The sequence below is a fragment of the Manis javanica genome, chromosome 9, assembly GCF_040802235.1.
Source record: "Manis javanica isolate MJ-LG chromosome 9, MJ_LKY, whole genome shotgun sequence".
NCBI lineage: Eukaryota > Metazoa > Chordata > Mammalia > Pholidota > Manidae > Manis > Manis javanica.
In genome coordinates, this window is record NC_133164.1 from 110,752,089 (window position 1) to 110,770,113 (window position 18,025).

Sequence of the window (18,025 nt, forward strand, 5' to 3'; positions counted from 1 at the left end):
CACATGCTACAACATGGATGAACCTAGAAAGCATTGTGCTTAGTGAAGTAAGCCAGACACAGAAGAACAATTATATGATTCCTTTCATTCGAGGTGCCTAGAATAGGCAAATTTATAGAGACAGAAAACAGAACAGAAGATACCAGGGGCGGGGGGACAGACAGAATGGAGAGTTATGGTGCAATGGGTACAGAATTTTTGTTTGGGTTGATGAAAAAGTTCTAGAAATGGATGGTGGTGAAGACTGCACAACAGTGTGAATGCCATTGAGCTGTTCACTTAAAAAATCATTAAAATGGTGAACTTCATGTTATATATATTTTACTGAAAATAACTAAATTGTATCATATATTTCAAGCACCTAGCGTCTACCTAATAGGCACTCAAATTTAATTTGCGATGTTCATTGGCTTACATTTCAGCCAGGACCAAGAACTTTCCATAATTGAAGAAATAGGGCATAGGGTGTCTACTGCGAAGAGAGCAAGAGCAGGCACAACAGAAAAGGCAAAGATACTCCTTTCAGCCCTGGTGCCAGCTTTTGGCAGAACACACAATGCACAGAGCAAAACCTGCCCACACGTGTCCCTGCACCCAACATCGTCACATTCCTGTAGAAGAGCAGCTACAGAAGGAAAGGGGCAGGAAACAAACTGATTTTTCCTGTGTAGCAGGAGGATTTACACCCAAGGTCAGCTCTGCTGTCAGGCAAGCCCTAGAACCAGGTTGAGGGAGAGGAGATAGGGGGTCCCTCAAAAGTCTACACAGCTCTCAACTCTGCAGGTTGAGCAATTTTATCAAGTTATCCCAGATTTACCCCAGCCAAATCTTTTGCAAGCAATTTTTAAACCAGATTGCTGAAGAATTCACGTCTAGTGATATAGCTTGAGTGCTCAAGTAGATGCCATAAATGGTCAAATCACTAGCCTGGTAAAGTGCTGGACACACATGGACATGTACTTAATTCTTTGCCTCCTGTTAGAGAATCTGTGAAGACCCCTTTTCCTATATACCATTTTTCCTCAAGACAGGTCCCCCAGCATAGCTATTTATGTTGCATGCTGTTCCACGAGGTGCCCTCTGGGCCCTAGGACAGTCCCCTGGGCTACCACAGGCAGAAATTCCACCACACCCCATGAGCCCAAGTGACTTCCACAGTGGCTCACCCCCTCCAGCAAACTTCCACCCCATGGGATCACTTTAAGTCCAAGTTGTGGAGGAAAGGGCTTCAGACTGAAAGGCTTAGAAGATCCAGGCGTGGAAAGAGGTGAGGCAGGCTGAGGTAGTAGGGAGTGGTGAGGCTTGTGGCAACTAGGAGCTGTCAGGCCCCACCCAAGGAGACAGAAGCTCAACTCTCAGGGCTGTGGTCAAGCCCACATGCAGATTCCGCTTTGTAAGATCTCCTACTTCATACAGAGAAGTCACAAGTCCAAATTCTTATGTGAGCTGTCTCAATTTCTACACTTGGGTGTATTACCATGTTTTATTTTCGGCATTCTGATGCTCTGACATCTGGGGCTTTGCTGACCTGCAGGGACTGTCCTCCCAGGGTATTCCAGCTCCTAGAGAGAGTCAGCAACTCACTGTGAGCCTGTGAGTGCATTTTTCAAATACAAGTCTACCAATCCGGAACCCACACTCCAGCCACCTCCTTTTTGGGGTCTCACACTCTGAGTCACTATCTACTTGCCCTGATCACCCCAGGGGCAGGTACCAGACTACCAGGGACACCCCCTATGTCCCTGAGCCTGCTAACATTATTCAAACTAATCGATCCTAAGCCCACTGACCCTGCCTTGCCCATTTCTTGCCACGAAACTGCCATTAAGGCTCTCGCCCAGCCTCCCCGCTCCCTCTGCCTCCTGACCCACCCCAGTGCTTCTCTGTGTGTCCTTCCAACCACGACATGGTGCTCCCCTGCCTCCTGGGAACTGTAATAAACCATTTCTTCAATGGCAGTGGTTTCCTGATCTGTTGGCCTTACTAAACTAGCTTTCCTATGAATACACTGTGTTTTAAAACAGTGGCCAACACTGATTTTTTAATAAATGTTTAAGTGGCAAGAACAGTGACATCTGTTGTAATGGAGGAAGGAGGCTAACGTCTCTTCAGTTTTGTAGCAGGCCCTGTGCCATGCGGCTTCCCAATACTTCATTTCATTGACTTTTCATATCAATCCCATGTGGATATCAGTTTCTTTCTTAGAGATAAGGAGCCTGGGGCCCAGAGAAGTTAAATACTTTGCCCAAGGTCACTGAGTAAGGGCCAAGATGGAAACTGAATTTGAGTTTTGAACTTGAAGAAGGCAGGATTCGGGAAGGAAGAGAAGCATAAACTCCTATAACAGAGATCAGGGCTCTGTGATGTCACAGGGACCGGTGGGAGAGAGATTGACCAAGTGGGATGGCTAAGTAGCAATTTCCTTTCCTTAGGACATCAAGAAAAAAAAATTTAACCATTGGTGATGGTTAAAAGTTGAATGAAGATTTTTTCTTGTTATAAGGTATGCATTTTACATTGGATCTAAAAATGGAAGGGCTTTGTCCAATCATAAATTTGCTGTGGCGGAGGAGGAGGAGCATCAAGCATGAAGGGAGGTATGACTCCAAGCTGATAAAACACCTGCTGGCACTGAGCAAGCAGACCAATAGGTGAGTGTACCTCTCAGGCCCAAGGTCACTCCCATTAGTTCTTACCAGATGATACACACAAGAGTGTTGGGCATGCTGAGTGCTACCCTGAATTTTCAGCTTGAATCTTTGCATACACAATGCAGATGTAGATCTGACTTTTTTTTAAATTAAAGAATGATATACAATCTTATGATGGTTTACACACAAAAAACAGTGGTTCGACATTCACCCATATTGTCAAGCCCTCACCCCTCCATTGTGGTCACTGTCTATCAACGTAGTAAGATGTTACAGAGTCACTGTATTCTCTGTGCTGTGCTACCATCCCAGTGACCTACCTATGTTGTGATTGCAGAGTATAGTGCCCCTTATTCCTTCTCTCTCCCCTCCCCACCCTCCCCAGCCCTTCTCCTTTGGTAACCACTAGCTCTTTCTCAGTGTTTATGTGAGTCTACTGCTTTTTTTTTGTTCCTTCTGTTTTGCTTTGTTTATATACTCCACAAATGAGTGAAATCATTTGGTATTTGTCTTTCTCTGCCTGACTTATTTCACTGAGCATAATACCCTTTGGGTCCATCCATGTTGTTGCAAATGGTAGGATTTGTTTTCTTCTTATGGCTGAATAATATTCCATTGTGTATATGTACCATATTTTCTTGATCCATTCATCTATTGATGGACATTTAGCTTGCTTCCATATGTTGGCTATTGTAAGTAGTGCAGCTATAAACACAGGGGTGCATGTGTCTTTTTCAATCATGGATTTTGTTTTCTTCAGGTAAATTCCTAGGAGTGGAATGACTGAGTCAAGTGGTATTTCTATTTGTAGTTTTTTGAGGAACCTCCATACTGCTTTCCACAGCGGTCAAACCAATTTACATTCCCACCAACAGTGTAAGAGGGTTCCCCTTTCTCCATATCCTTGCCAGCATTTGTTGTTGTCTTTTGGGAAGTGGCCATCCTAACTGGTGTGAGTTGGTATCTCATTGTGGTTTTTATTTGCATTTCCCTGAGATTAGCAACGTGGAGCATCTTTTCATGTGCCTGTTGGCCATCCGTATTTCTTCTTTGGAGAAGTGTCTGTTCAAGATCTAACTGCTTTTTAATGTACTGTATGAGTTTCATCTCAAAATGGAAGAAATTCAAGGTGTCTCATTTCTGGAATGTCATAGAATTTCTTGCCTGATTAAGTTCCATTTTCAGCTATATGACTCATGGCACCACTTGGACCCCCAAATTGTATGATACATTGAGTGGAACAGCCATGTAAAGGCTTCAGCCATGCACTTTTGGACTCCTGTGTCGGGGTGTTTTTATACTGCCCAGCTACTGTGGAAGGTCGGAGAAAACAAAACCAGAATCACAGAGACGGTTGTATACCTGATTATCACCACCCTTTGACCCCAGGCAGTGTAGCCAGTAACAGGTGTGACAGACACCCTTCACGTGCCTGTCCTCCTCCTTTGCTAAATAACCAAAGGGAGGCAGGCAGAGTTGGCAGTGTGCCCCACCTCTCTTGCAGGAATGGACAGAACAGAGATGGGTAAGCAGAAATGTGCGGGAGGTTTCTGGGCAGGGTTTTCCTTTCCTGATGAATGGGGAAAAGGGGCAACAAATCCAACCCTTTGCCCTTCCCTCTCCCTCTAATGGTGTCTGGTGTCTGCAGTAGCAACCACAGGTGGGCAAGTTTGAGAGGCAAAACAACGTGCTAGGATTGATGGAGCAAAAAATAGAAAGCATCTGGGTCCTGTTGGCGCTAATGAGCAGCTGTACCAAAGCCAGCTATCGTCTACTTTTCCACCACAACATTTACTATGAAAAATTTTAAACATACAGAGAAGTTAAAAGAATTATACAGTTAATACCCACCACCTCTCTTCATTTGATTCTATTTGCTTTATCACATGTGTGTGCTTCTAAACATCCTTCTTACCATCCCTCAATCCATCTTTTTTTAATACATTTCTAAAACCACTTCGTCCCTACACTTTTCGGTATGCATTAAGTAGACTATTTGTATATAATCCCTTTTTCAATGGAAAATTTTATTGAGATAATTATAGATTCATATACAGTTGTAAGAAATAATGCAGAAAGATCCTTGGATTCATAGTCCTTTTCCCCCCAATGGTAACATTTTATAAAACTATAGTATAATATCACAGTTAGAATATTGTCATTGATATATAATCCCCTGATTTTACTCAGGTTTCCCCAGGTTAACTCATTTGTGTGTGTGTGTATGTGTGCATGCATTAAATTTTACAGTTTTTTACCTGTGAAGGGTCATGTATCCACTACCACAGTTAAGACACTGAACAGTTATTATATGTAATTTACTTTACCTTACCTTAAAAACTTAGCTTACCTTAAAAACTTACCTTAAAAACACACACAGTGAAGTGCACAAATCGTTAAGTGTATCATTCTATGATTTTAGATAATGCACACACCTGTATAACTCAAATCCCCACAAGACATAAAATATCCCCTTTCTCCCAGAAAGTTCCTTCATTGTTTCTTTCCAGACAGTCCCACCCACTCAGGGGCAATCACTATTCTGGTTGTTTCTTCATCATAGATTAGCTTTGCTTGTTCTAAAACTGCATATAAATGTAATTGAACTAAAAGGGCTGTTTCGTGTAAGGTTTCTTTCACTCAGTAAAAATATTTTTGAGATTCAACCATACTGTTGAATGTACCTGTAGTATGTTCCTTTTCATCACTGAGTAATATTTCATTTCACAAATATACCATAGTCTATCCATTCTCCTGCTGATGGACATTTGGGCTGTATCTCGGTTTTGACTGTTTAAATAAAGTTGTTATGAATATTATTTTACAAGTCTTTGTCAATATGTTTTCCTTCCTCTTGGGTAAATACCTAGGTGCAGAATTGCTGGGTCATAGATTAGGTGTATGATTCATTTTGTCAATAATGTATGAGCATTTCAGTTGCTTCCCATCCTCACCAATATTTGGTGTTCTGAACCTTTTAAATTTTAGCTCTCTGGAGGACATACAATGGTATCTTACTGTGATTTTAGTTTGCATTTCCCTGGTGACTCATGATAGTGAGCACATTTTCATGTGCTTTCTAGCCATTTGGGTATCTTTCTTTGTCAAGATGATATAACCACAAGATGGGGACAGCCAGAGTCCCTCAGTCAATGCTTGGAGAAGAACCATGTGAACAGTACAGGCCGTGATGTGAATTAGAAATAAAATTCTGTTTTGTTAATCCACTCAAGTGCTATCCCATTTGTCTCAAGAGTTAAATTGTTTATTAAATTATGCATCAATACACTTAATTTAAAAAATTAAAAGAATGGTGGAGGAGGGGTGGATCCTGAGAAGATAGGAGCCCAAAGGGACGCTGAGCTGACCATGGACCTCCAAGCATGGCTCACATGTGGAGAGGGCTTCTGGGCACTGACTTGTTGGGTTGGGATTTAGTCCAACCCCACACATTCATATTAACAGCATTGTGCTTCTGGCTAGGATGAGTTCACTGATGTCTTTTGGCTTGAGATGAGAAATTAACCTAGAGAAATGCAGATGGACTGGAATTGCCTACACTGTCAAAACCCCCAAATCTCTTGCTGTTCAACCAGGAGACTGGGTCTCAGGCTTCAAAGTCAGCTTCAAAGCAGCTCAGGTCACATTGCCTGGAAGCTGCAGTTTCTGGGCCGGGCCACCCCTGAACTAAGTCGCTACCTCCAGGAACTCTGCTATGCAGAGGTATTTCTCTGAACTGCCCTTGGCTGAACCTTCCTCCTCTCCCTGAGGCCTGCTAAGCTCTATTTGAAGGGCTTGCAATTTAAAGAAGTGAATCCAGCAAATACATACTGTTGAAAATGAAAACATTTTTTCCAGGGTTAAGCCAAGTCCTGGGGTTAAGACTTGTTAGTGGAGCCCACCCGCTATCCTTTTAAATAGATTAAAGCCATTTCAGTCTCTTGCCGTGAAAAACGACATCCACTCCCCCTCCCCGCACCCCCTTCCGCTCTCTTCACCCTGCTCTCCCCACCCCCAAACCCTATAATTAAAAAGGCTCTTTTCAGAGTAGAATACAATTCAAGCACAATCATTATGAAAACCCTGCCCTGTTTCTGTGGTTACTGACAACTCCCTTTGTGTGAATCTCATTAAATCAAACCAGGAACTCCCGGTTTTTCTGACAATTCCTAGGAAGAAAAAGCTATGTTGGTTTTAGGAATAATGTTGCAAATCTTCAGCATGAGACCTCTCTGGATTATTAGAGAGCAATATTATTTATCTCTCTGAAGCCACTAACAAATCAACCATGAAAACTGATTGTGGTTTTTGTTACCCAGCATGTTCTTTCTCCTGTGGTAGGCATTCTGTTCCCCTTTCCTACAAAAAAGGGAAATAGGAGGCTTTCTTGGACAAGCTCTCTTATTTTCCTGCCTTTAAGAAGGCAAATGCAAAAATTACTGAAAACATTGCTTTAGAAACGATTTTCAATTCATTTCCATCCTTTGCATTTTTGGTACTTAGGAGCAATTTACTTCTCATTTGAAAAGAAAAATGATTCTTATTGAAACCATAACCAACAGTGGGTGTTCCTTATACTGTAAAAAACTTGAAAGGTAAAATGGTTTTCATATAAAATTAAAGACAACAGTGATACTTCCCTATGTCTTACAAAGTAGGATGCAATGTAGAATACTTAACATTATTCATCTGGGCTTAGAAGTTGTGGTGGCTGCTATTATCCTTTTTTTCCCCCTTAATTTTGTTATTTTTATTCCCACTCTAGAATTTCCAGTCTTAACTGTAAAAACATTCCGATACCCTCAAGTATTTTGCCATTGAAGAATGTAAATAGTTTAGACCCTTCCTTACATTAAACGCACAAGCACAAGAGGACTGACTACATGGGGCCCTGTTCTGGGTACTACTGAAAAAGGACGAATCTAGACTGACCCTGTGTTCTGCTCCCTGTGGGCTTATACGCATGCATCTGCCTTTCTTTGCATGAGTTTCGGCTCTTCCTTGCCACTGCCAAGTCCCAGTGACTGGAGGGGCTTCATTTAAAAGATTAACTTCCACTGACTCATGGGTCTTACAGGGCTCTTCCTTGTGCTCCACTTTGCTCGAATCCATGCTTATTTCCTAACTTTGCACGTGGGTGCTGCCAGGGAAGAGACAGCAGAAGGATACAAGATCATGAGTGCAGCTCCTCAGGTGCATTGCAGGAATAGAGACTGAATGCCCCATCAGCCCTGTATCGCCCCCTCTGTCCATATCTCCAGGCTCCCACTGGTGTCCACTGCCCCACAGCTGCTCCCCCTGTGCTAGCTTTTGCCTCCTAATTCTGTGCATCTATTTCATGCCACCTGCGATTATAGAGCACTGTTTCCTTTGTCTTTATCCTGCACCAGTCCGTGAGGTGTTTTTCTTCTGGGTGCCTTCCAGTGCCAGCACCTTTCTCTGCCCAGATGCCTGTTTGTAAATGTGCAGAAAAACCTCTCTTACCCATTACAACAGTATCAAGGAAGTATGAATGCCTGAGAATCTAAAGCTGCGGGGCCTTGGTCAGACATTATTTACAAAAAGAGGACAACCTTCTGGTAGGATAATCTTCAGACAGAGATAAATAAAGATTGCGTTAGATCAGAACCAGAAATATCTTTACCCTGCGTGAGGTCGTGAAGACCTAGGAAGACCTTAGGAGGTTTAGGAGTGGAGAAAAAAGTATCAGACAAAGGGAGGAGGGAGGAGAGGGCAAAAGGGAAGAGGATTACCGAGGCGCACCCTTGTGAGATTACATAGTGATTAGCACAGTGAAAATGAATATTTATGAAGGCGGGACTGATTTTATTATAGGGATCATTTGAATAATCATGAATATGTTTCCATGCATTTGGACCTAATAGGGTGGTTTTCAGCCTTTAATGAGACACTGGCGCGTGCTTGAGAGCCTAGCCGAGGAGAGTGGGAGCAGAGGAAAGGGAACGAACAATACAGGTCACAAGATGTCTGCATGTTTTTCTCACTGCAGTGATCTCTTATCCCAGCAGTCCTGTCTAAGTAGATTCATAGATATATAAGGAAAAATGTCTTAACGTCATGCTCTGGGTGCCTGTCGGTGCATAAGCTAAAATGGTTTGTTGTTTCTCCTAAACCTATTCTGCACTTGAAGAGGGAAGAAACATCTTAGTTCGTCCCAGTAGTTCGTGCCCAGCAGATTCTGAAACTAAGTTTTAAGTAAAGTTAAATCACTCTTAGAGGGTCACAGAGCAACGTACTGGCTGAACCAAGGCTTCAGGTTCAGCTGTCACGTCACTTCAGGTAATAGAGTGCATGTCCGTCCCGTTTGCCTGGTTGGTTTTGGTTTATGCCTATTGTCCTGGCATAATTACTAACAGATTGTGCTTTTCATTTTGCAAAAGCGAAACATTTGGGATTAAACGTTTGTCTTTGTTGTTGCTGTTAAGCGGCTTGAGAAAAGCACCTGTTTTTTTTAACCATCGGTTCCTAGCGGGAGGCCAGGTTCCCAGAATGATGGTGGTTGTTTTGAAGGGAGTTCGCCGGAGGGCAGGTGGCGAGGGGCAGAAAAGGCATAGAGAGATGGGAGCGTGTGTGCGCGCTTGCCAGTTGCTGGAAGGACCGGGAGGAACTGCTAGAGGAGGCCTGAGAAGGGCAGAGAGTTCACTGTCAGCACGCTGAGACCGACTTGCTCCTCAGGAAGACATGCATGAACCCAGCCCGCGCAAGACAGAGGCATAAACCAGCATGCCAACTCAGGTTGTTTTCTGCAAAGGGAAACAGAACTCTCCTTGGTCCCGGCATGCTCGTGTGGGCGGTACGTGCAAGGGAGAGGCCAGGTAATCTTGTGCCCAGGAGCTGGGCGAGCGTGGATCCACCATCCAGATCCCACCTTTCTTTTTTCATATCTTCAGTGACCTTGGGCGAGCCCTCTAGTTCTCCGAGGCCTGGGTTTCTCGGCTGGAAGCTGGGCTGTGTGGGGCCGAAATTAACAAGGACTGCAGGCAAGGTGCCTAGCACAGGATGCAGACCACTAATATGGGAGCTATTATTAGCTCTCCTGCTGGCGCAGGCGGAATTGCAATCCGGTTGCGGGCTGGGCGGAAACTCATGCGGGGGAGGTAAGCGGCTGACTCAGTCTGGTGCGTCCTTTCTGCGCTACACCTGCCTCATTAGCTGGCACCTTCTGCGGGGAGGGTTCTGGGTCTGGCGTTGTCAAAGGATTCCGAATGGAGTTCATTTTCCCAAAGTTCTAAGCTAACCCACCCCCCTACAGTGATTGACACATTCTTTCTTTAGATATGCTAATACCTCCAATTCGATTACTGTCTAGTCTTGCCTAGGCAGGCTTTATCTCTTATAGGGCTTTTCCTATCGGGATTTTCGTGCTCGATTTTTTAATACTTTTTTAATACTCACTTTTAAGAAGGCAAATTTTTAACCATATTTCCGAGTACCTTCAGGGCTCTCCCCACCTGGGTACCTCCAGCCCAGTCCAGGCGCCTTTTATGCGTCCATCCAGGTATCCATTCAACAAAGATCTGTCTGAGTGTCTGCTGGGACCTAGGGCAATTTTGTCGTTTTAAACAAAAGAAACTACATCCTACTTTCCTAGTCTATAAACTGGGTTGTTCAGTATGTAGTTATGAAGTTTAAATGAAGTAGCCCTGGAAGAACTTAATGAGAAAATCTTGGGTACTATGGTGTATAGTAGGCACTCAACACCTTTGTTGAAGGAATGAACGACTAAACATTACCTATAATTACTGTCACCCTTGCCGTGTGCCAGGCACCGTGCTGCTCTTTGGAGTTATAGTGGTGAATCACAAATGGGGTCCTACCCCATGGAACCTTCAGTCCCCGAGTGCACCAAAGCAGCCCTAGCGCCGTGGACTAAATGCAGACTGGGGAAACACAAGGTGTTACTGGAGCGCCCAGCTGGAGGACCTGCCTCAGAGACAGTATCTCTGGGCTCCACAGAGGAAGTGGGCTCCAAGCTGTGATCCGAAGGGTTAAGAGTTGGCCAGGCAGAGGTGGAGAGCCTGAGGGCCCTGGTGCAAAGCCCTCAAGGCAAGAAGACTTTCTTCTGACAGTGAGACCCTGAAGAACTATGGGAGTGTGTCTGGGTCTGAGAAAAGGCTGCGGAGATAAACAAGAGTTCGATTTTGGAGGAATAAATAAATCACACGAAAGAGTTGGATTTTATCCTAAAAGCCATGGAGTGTTTAGGAGATGGGGGTCTATAGGCCCAATAAACATGAAAGCATGCAGGAAAGACAAAGGACGGCGGTGAATGGTTCAGGGCCTTCAGTCTTGGGCCCCGGATGGAGAAGTGGTCAACAGAACATGGCTCCAGACTGCCTGGGGCTGAATGCTGACCCCATCGTTACAGGCTGTGCGCTTGAGAAAGCCTCATTCATAAACTCAATTGGTGACGGGACTGTGTGGGTTCAGAGAGTGTGGGTTAAATGAGACAGTACATACAGGGCAAAATACTTAGAACAGTTCCTGGCATGGAGTAAGTGCTCCAAAGTGCTGGGTTACTGCCTTTGCTACTAAAATCAGACACTCAGAAGCTAGGGCCCCTGCAAAGCCAGCTGTCTAAGATGCATCTGAGGAATGGAGGGGGAAGCAGGAGCTTACAAACTGCCAGGGGGATAGGAACTCCAGGAACTTGGAGCTCCTCCCTCTTGGTTTAGTCATGGTTCCTACAGACTTGCTTACTTGGTTTCAATAGCTGATTAGAAAAGGAGGAGCAGCTGGAAACAGGTCCCCTTAGGAGAGGCAGAAGTAACGCCCTGCAGCTCAAGTTTAAAAAGCAGAGGTACGAGGAGACCCAGATGCCAGAACCGCAGAAGCACAGCGAACTGGCAGTTAAAAGCACAGGGTAAGGGCCTTCCATGGCTAAAGCACACAAAGCCTTCAGTGTGTTCTACGATTGAGAGAAAAGTGCTGTTCAGAATATGTCTCTCCCATTAAGGCAGGAGAATGTTCTATGAACTTTAAAATAATGTTATGCTGGACATAACAATAGTAGATTTCACAAGAAATCCAATGCAAAAGAGCCCATGTGTAGTATCTCGTATCTCTATTCTACATCTCAACTACAACCTGCCTGTCTGTCTGTCTAGGTCTTGCAACTGTTTGGACTTTTTCTTTTTGGAGTTGTTGGGTCTTTGGAATTTTTTTGGCAGACTTTCAGTAGCAATCTGTCCCAGTTAGCCTCACTTTCTTCCTGTATCCTACCACTGTATTGTTGGTGTTCAGTCATTTACTGCAGGACATACGGATATACACATTGCTCACAATTACACTAGGGTTAAAGCACAGCAAAGCTAAAGGAATTTGCAAGGAAAAATTATACATGGCACAGTATAATATTGCATATCCACTATACTTCAATTAAAAAAATACATGGCAATTTATTTGTAAGGTAGATATTTTCGTGTGTGTGTGTGTGTGTTCACTTGGTTGGGATGTAGAACAGGAAGAAGAAAAAGAAGAGTTGGCTGCATTCTGGGTGCAAACTCTTAAAAGTTTAAACCATGGCAAGAAGCACGAGTGTTCTGCAGCTGGGTAGAAAAGGTGTGCTTTTGGAGCTTCTGGAACCTTTCTGGCTTCCTGCCTCTGGAAAAGACGCGGGAGAAGAATGTCGTGGGTCACAAGAGTTACTTGGCTGAGTAAATATACATGAGTATTGGGGGGAGAACTACAAAGTCTTCTCTAAGTAACCGAGTCAAAACTAACAATGCCCAGTTGTCAGAGCCTCAAATCATGCTGCCCAAGCTATCACCCGAGACACATCCAAGTGTTCTACAGACTAGCTGTTGAGGATAATATTTGATGGATGTAGTTTTTTTCTTGCTTATGAGAATGAGAGCTCAGTAGAGGAACAAGAGAGTGAATGCAGTCAGGAAGGAAATCCGGTGATTGTAGATGAGGGGCACTTAGCAAGACAAAGAATGGATAAGGGGTCTGTGAAAGAAAAAAAAAAGGATTTTGTTTTTACTGCCAAATTTATGGTTCAATTCTGATTTGTGTCGGAAGGATTTGTAAACTGTCCTTGGCCCGGGGGTTTGGCAGTGTGGTATGTTTTGGTGGTCGTAATCCAGTATCTGGACCAGAAAGCAAATGCTTACATCCTCGGAATCCCCATTATAATTGAAAATTTTCCAAGGAGACAGGGGAGGCCAGATGGGAATGCAGCGTGCGTTGCCCTGTTAGCACGAAGCCCTCAGTTGGTGCTGCAGAAGGTTGCTTTTTGCTTACTTAACCAGCGTAAGCCTTGAATTCAGCTTTGCTTTATCAACAAGTTGTGTTGGTCATGTTTGGAAAGTCAGCTTTTAACAAGATGAGACTTTTTCTTTTAGCGGAAAGGAATAATATGGTTGATATGCATTTACTATGGTAAACTGGTTGTTTAAAGGGCTGTTTGGTGAGAAGAAATTGGTTGAAAAGAGGTTAAGAAATCTGTGTAAGAGATCAGGCAAGAAATGACTGCTTTAACCAAGGCATCAATGCAGGCAGAAACAGGCAAATGTGCTAAAAGGCTGCAGAAAGACCTGGGAACACTCTCCTGTTTGATGTGGAGGGAAGAGTGTGATATGACAGAGGGATGGAGGTAGGAGTGTGGCACCACTGAGTGTCGTGCCAGGCGGAGGATGGAAGAGGAGGAGGTACAGTTTTAGCCCTCCTGACTCGGAAGTGGTTGTCATTGGTTTCTCTGATTTACTTGACAAGTCACTGGGATCTGGAGTTGGAGGGGAGATTAGGGCTAGAAAAACGGATTTGGGGATCATCAGAACGAAGAGATACACAGGAAGCCCTGAGTGTGAATGTTTCCCCAAGAAGTGCAGAGTTAGAAGACAAAGTGGTCAAAGAAAAACTGTATTTAAAAGAGGAATGCAGAAAAATGAACTAAGAAGCAAGACTAAGAAGAAATGGAGAGCTATGGAAGGAGGAAAGGTGTCCTGCAAGTTAAGGAAAAAGAGAATTTCAAGAAGGGGGTGCTGGTTGGTGTGAGGAGCCCCATGCAGAATTTCCAAAGCAGGGGAATCTTTTAGGCTATAGTTTCATTAAGGCAGGCAGCCAAAAAAGGGCCGGAAGTTTTACTTTATGCCCCAAGAGAAAGGGTCTTTATTCCTCTTGAGTTAATTTGTGTTTAGTGGTAAAGAGAAGGATGGACGAGTTAAGAGTCTAGACAGATGGGCAGCACCTGGAAGGGCTTATTTAGGGCTTCTCTCTGCTACCGAGTAGCCTGCAGATGCCTCGTGCCTGAGGTTGGTAACTGGTGGTGGTTTATGTTCTGAATTTTCCATGTGCTACAGTCGAGTTGACTTAATGCTGTGTTTGATGGACTGGGATGGACAACACAGGAGAAAGGTCAGAAGAGGCGCTGCCAGAAGGGGAGGACCTGGAACTCTCTGTAAGTGATGCACATTTGGTGAGACTGCTGTAGAAACTCAGATGGGTGTGTTGATGATTATCTATCTGGCACTCGGAACGGGTTTATTCAGTCCCGTGCATTTTATTTACTCAAATCTAGATCGTCAGTGCAGTGATAGTAAGGAATTCAGGTTTTCGCTGTGTCCAGCAAAAGTTGAGCTTGTTCACTCAGGGAAACTTTTCAAGTCCCATGGCTACTCTTGGTTGATCACGCCTGTGTATTCACTTATAAATTAAATGCAGGGAGTACTACCCTCATATGTCATATATGTTACAAATAATAAGGAAAATGGAGGTCAAAGAAGGTTGAAATTTTGATGAACTAAATGTCATTCAACTTTAATTTTCTTTATTAGCAGTAAAAAGTATTCTTTCACTAAAATTCTTAATATTGAACATGCTTCCTTTTTGGAAATCTTGGTATAACACATTGTGATAAAGCGATTTGAAGATCTTGTTCTAAATGTAGTTTATTTCAATCATTGTTTTGTACCGTTGGAAGAGGTAGGTTATTTTCACCACTTAACGATAATTCTAATTTTTCAATTCCATCTACCAGGTGTGCAGAAGGATTAGTTGAAATTTGGTTGATGAATCACTGTTTTTTAATATCAGTCAGTTGTTCCTGCAATGTAAGTTGGAGGATATTGCATTTGCATTTTTATTTTTAAACAAATAGGTTCAAACACTGAAACTCTTCATCTGGCAGTTTTTTAAGCACTTTAGAAAATTCTGTGTACATAATCTGATCCTTGTCAAAGGTAATATTCATACATAATTTTTAGCATCAAATCAAGAGTGATCTCCATACATCTGTTTCTCAAATGTACCCCCCCACAGCATGAATTTTTTTTTCTAAATGCAATCACCTTTTTGTGGTTAAAATACTATCTTTAGCTCAAAGAGACAGATTAAGCATGTTTTGTTTTAACCACATACCTGGCAGATAGTATATTATGGACAGCATTTACCAAGAAAAAGGTCAGAAAATTTGAAACTCTTTTTGAACGATGATGAAAAACTTATCTTTAGTTCTTTGCCCTAACATAGCCAACAATCCACTGTATGATTCAAAAGACTTCAATGGTTATGACTCATCTTTTAAAGTGCAGCCAAGAGTCCCTTTTAAAGGGACTGTCTAATGTTTCTAATGCTCTCCGTGCCCCAAGTTTTAAAGTAAAATGAATGATAACCTGTAGCAATCTATGAATCTCTGACTTCAGTTTCTTGGCTGCAGTAGCTTATCTGTGAATGATGAGTGATAAATTTTGTGTTGAAATTTTTGTAATTTAATCCCAGAATTTTAAATTCCTGTATAGATGCTGCTGCTTTAGTTGTTATGGTTACACAGTTTTAAGAACAACCATAGACATGTATTATTTTGATTAAAGAAATCATACATTGTTAAGAATAGAGCTTCTCTGCTAAACTTTACTTAGTGGTTCATAAACTAAGTTTTTCAGATGTCATTATCAGAACAGGATAAAATGTATACCATAAGTGGCAGCATGTTAGAAATAACTATTTTCTTTCAACAGTAGAGCAATCCTCCCACACTGTGTAATTTATTCTAATATGTGTCCCTCCAAATCTACAGCAGTATTTTCTAAGCATCTTCCAACTGTTTGCTGACAAATGAATGTATTTCATTTTGCAGTCATATTTTCATATTTTAACATTTGTTTGTTTATGTTTGTTTTCTACCTTTCCAGAAATAACCAGTGTTTCCCCAGTCATATGTGGCTTTGGGCTCTTGGAATATAATAAACGTATCATTAAGTTTAGTAAAAGCTGTGAAGTATTTGATCACCTCATCTCTAAATGTCATTGAAAAAAAACCGACTCATAGGTGTTTAATCAGTCTTGATGTTCTGAATATCTAATTTGTAAATGTCTTTATGTGTGTGACAGCATTAAGGAGAACTCGGGGAGCCAAAGTATCATTGTCCCTGACTCACAGGTTTCCTGTCTCATGAAGAGAGCCAAATAAAACTCAAATACCATGTGAAAAGGACAACTTAAGGGCACAGCCACCCCTCCCACCCCATACTCAGCCTGTCTGCGTGCAGCCTGTATGCTGCATCCTCAATAATAAATTTTTACCTAAAGATAGTGTATGGGAATTAGATGAAGGCAACTGGGGAAGGGTGGGGAGAGTCTTCCAGAAAGAGGAAAACGGCAGCATGAAGGCCAGACAGTGAGAGCAGCGACATCTCAATTCCAAGAACACAAAGTTCAACCAGGCTGGTTCTTGGAATGTGAGGAGTGGGGGACCAGGGATGTGGACAGGCAAATGGGTTGAATCATGGAGAGCCTTCTGAGTTACTTTTATTGAGTCTAGACCTCTTTTGAAGGACCGTGGAGACAGATGGAAAGGTTTGAGCAGAGGGGTGACAAGATGATTATCTTTAGGGAGGTGCCCAGAGTTCTCACTGAGGAGAAGGTGTTGGGAGTTGGCCAGGTTGGAGGCATGGAGATTAGTGTGACTAGTTTCAAACTGAGGTGATGGCCTGGAGGTTGAATCAGGGTCATGGGTGTGGAGAGAAGGGATTGGAAACAAAAGATATTTGGTAGACAGAGCGCACAGCACATGGAGTAGATGAGGGTGAGTGAGTGTCATCAGATGTGTAGTCGGTGGGGAGAGGGATCTGGTGTGGTGTGTGTCAGGCTACGTTTCCTAGACACAGGCTCTGGATGATCTCTGGAGACCCACCTGTGAGCGAGTGAGCAAGGCAGGAATAGACAGAAAAAGTTACACAGTGCTGTGGAGGCAGAGGCCTCTGCCCATTTGCAGGGAGCTCTGGAGCTGGGATGGCCCTTCACAACTGGCCCAGATTAAGGTGAGAGGGCCAAGCCTTTGTATCTCTACATCAGCCAGATGTTGGCTGCTCCTTGAGAGGGGGTGTAAATTTAGGCAAGACAGTTCCCAAGAACTGGCACGAGATGGTAGCCATGGCAATAGGCGGGGAGGGACTCAGCTGTGAGTAGTCAGCAAGCCAGTATGCTCAGCAGCAAGGGGATGGGGATGGGGGCATATACTCTGAAGAGAGGCTCTAGACAAAGCACTATACTGTCCACTACAGTGGCAAAAGATCTTCTGTTTACTTTAGGACATGCTTCCTTTCAGGGGCCTGTGAGTTTATTATCCTTTCCTTAGTTCACAAATAACTAGTTAATTTTAACGGTGGGAGGTACAAGGCATTTTGCTAACTGGTGAGGATGATGGGAGTGCTGAGGGCAGAGGTAGAGATGAAGATTCATATATGTAATGCTCAGGTAGCCTCTCTACTGTAGGGGACCAATGAAATCTCTTCTCAGGTGGAACTGAGTCCCAAATAGCTGCATGTTCCCTTCTCCTCCTTAAAAGATTAAGCTTGACTGCTTTTCCTTTTCTCAGATACATTCCCTTCTCTTCTTTCTGTTCCCCTCCTGTTGAGAGTAAGAAACAAGCTCAAACACCAGCTCCTTTTAAAGATGCACAGACACAATGTGAAAGTTACAAATAATTAGGAAATCTTACAAAGTTCTTAACAGGAGTTGTCCTTTGGCTCATGATTCCCAAAGATGATTCTGTGTTGGTATCCTAAACTCCATGCTTTTGGCTCTTTGATTTTCTAAAGTTCATAAAACAACATTTTCCTCAGTCCCTCCCTTCTCTTTCCTTGGGCAAGACTGGCTTTCCAGCATTTAGATCTAAAGAGATAGGAGGAGATGAAACTAGTGGATCCATCCCAGTAGCCAGGACTTAGGAGATACTCAAATATCTAGAGGTCTCCTAAATAATGGCCAACTTTGAACTGTTAATTGAACAGGGAGGCTATTGGGCTGAGGTGGCTTTAAGGGTGGCCTATCTAAGCCAATGAAAATCTAGGTCTGTAAATATCTGGAAGTTACATAATGAAAATGCTAAGGACAGCCAATCACAAACTGTC

The 18,025-nt window shown here is 43.1% G+C and overlaps 1 protein-coding gene and 1 long non-coding RNA gene across 2 annotated transcripts in view; both read left to right on the forward strand.

Annotated features, from left to right (window-relative positions):
• Window positions 1-18,025, forward strand: part of ZNF532 (zinc finger protein 532) — a 171,769-nt gene that overhangs the window by 45,757 nt on the left and 107,987 nt on the right. The gene's annotated exons all lie outside the window — the stretch shown is intronic.
• LOC140843450 (uncharacterized) lies at window positions 8,951-16,142 on the forward strand. Its single transcript, XR_012121238.1, has 3 exons — window positions 8,951-9,769; window positions 13,976-14,073; window positions 15,806-16,142. It is a non-coding gene; the product is annotated as an uncharacterized lncRNA (long non-coding RNA).